The sequence below is a fragment of the Canis lupus genome, chromosome 32, assembly GCF_048164855.1.
Source record: "Canis lupus baileyi chromosome 32, mCanLup2.hap1, whole genome shotgun sequence".
Taxonomy (NCBI): Eukaryota; Metazoa; Chordata; class Mammalia; order Carnivora; family Canidae; genus Canis; species Canis lupus.
Window position 1 is genome coordinate 32,625,442 of NC_132869.1, and position 2,349 is coordinate 32,627,790.

The window sequence follows — 2,349 nt, forward strand, 5'->3', positions numbered from 1 at the left end:
AAACCTGTACATGAGTGTTTACCGCAGCGCTATTGCCAATAGCCAAAAGGTGGAGACAACCCAAATGTCCATCATCTGATGAACAGATAAACAAAATGTGGTATGTCCATACAATGAAATGTAAAATCCATGATGAAGATCAGCATGGATAAACTCAAAACATGCTAAACGAAAGAAGCTAGACACATAAGGTCACATATTGTATGACTCTAATTATATGAAATATCCAGAATGGGAAAATCCACAGAGACAGAGCAGATTAGTGGTTGCCAGGGGCTGGGGGAGAGGGGATGGGAACTGCTAGTGGGAATGGCAGGTTCTTTTTAGGATGATGAAAATGTGGACTGACATGGAGGTGATGGTTGAACTGTACGGAAATTGTACACTTTTTTAAAGATTTTTATTTCTTTGAGAGAGCACTAGAGAGAGACAGCAAGCACAAGTGGGGTGCAGAGGGAGAGGGTGAAGCAGGCTCCCTGCTGAGCAGGGAACCCAATGAAGGGTTTCCATCCCAGGACCCTAGGATCATGACCTGAGCCAAAGGCAGACACTTCACCCACTGAGCTACCCAGGCGCCTCCAAAATTGTATACTTTAAAATGGTTCATATTGTGTTATGTGAATTTTACCTCAACTTTATAAAAAGAATACTGAACACTGAGTCGCTCCCACCAACCCTATCCCCTAGCAAATGGTACGTGAACAGATATTCTGAGCATTTATAAACATTTGTGCATATAGGTTTTCATATAAATGGCAGCATCTTGTATATGTCGTCTGTACCTTGTTTCTTTTACTTAACAAATTTTGGAGATTATTCTACCTCAGGACTTAGAGACTTGCTAGGCTCTTGCTTTTAACATCTCTCTACTGCTCCATTTCCTAGATTTGCCCTGGTTTATCTAGCCTGTCTGTCGGCTTTTGATGTACATTTAGATTGTTTCCAGTATTTTGCTATTTCAAACAGGCTGCCATGAATAGCTTTGTACATGGGTCATTTCACACATGCCTCTATCTGCGGCGACTTCCTAGAAATGGAGTTGCTGGGTCAAAGGGCATGCACATTTTCATTTTTCCAGTTGCAAAAATAATGCATACTTGTTATACAAATTTCAAACAGCTCTAAAGCTCAGAGGCTAGAAAGTGAAAGAAGCTCTTCCCAGAACCCTTATCCTCCCTGTTCTTCCTCTGCCTCCGTCTTCTGTGCACTTGGCCCCTGGTCTGCAGCTCTCAGAGCCTTCCCTGCCTGACTGATTCTTGGTCTCCCCTCGGCCTCCTCCCCCCTCTTCCTTCCCTCGTCCCTCAGTAGAGACTTTCTCATCTGTCCCCAGGGCCTGGGCTGGGACCTCGGCTCACAGTCAAATATAGCCTATTACCACCAAACCTACCAATGGCAGGTCCCTGGCAAGTGCTTTCAAATCATAAAATGCTCAAGCCAAAAGATTAGGGGCTTCTCACCCACCCCTCACATTCTACCTTACATAGGAGGCAGCTGAGGCCCAGAGAAGGGAGATGTGGTTCAGTGAGTGGGTTTACAGAGCCAAAAAGAGAAGCCATATTGCCTGACATCCTGTCCAGGAGTCATTTTGGTAATAAACAATTATTGAGTACCATGAGTGCCCACTGTTGTCAGGCACTGTTTGAGGCACTAGAAAATGGTCATAAGTGCCATGTAAGAATAAAAAGGGACTTGAGCCCAGGAGTTTTAACTGGGTGGTGATATGTGAGCTAAAACCTGAATGGCAGGAAAGAGCCAGCCATATGCAGAGGTCCTGAGGTAGAAAGAATATTTGTGGATTCAATAGACAAAAAGAAGGTACACAGGGCTAGTCACTTAAGGACCTGGAGGCAGAGTAAAGTCATTCTTCAAAGCCATAAGGTCAGCTTCAACTGTCCCCCCCAACCTTTGCCCCCAGTAGTTCAGCCTGGAGGATACAGAAGGGGTTCCTTGAACCCTTGCTGAGTGATGAATGAGCACCATGTGTTAAAGGTGAGTGGAGAGGCACAGAGGTGTGTTACAGAATCCTTGAACAGACGTAGATTCAAGCCCCGGATTACTAACCGTGTGGCTTAGAGCCTGCTACTGTTCACCTGTATAATTATCATAGTGGCAGCCAATTCTTCCTGGACTTTGTGAGCTATATAGTTACATCCGTGTTGCAAATCTGCCCTTGTAGCCATCGTGGGAAAGCAACTGTAGATAATACAAAACCAAAGGTGTCACTGTGTTCCAATAAAACTTTATTTGTGAAACCAGACTGTGAGCCAACCCATTCTTTAAAGAGTGCTTAAAATGTACCAGGTACAGCTGTAAGACCCTTACGTATATTAACACCTGTATGAGGAGCTC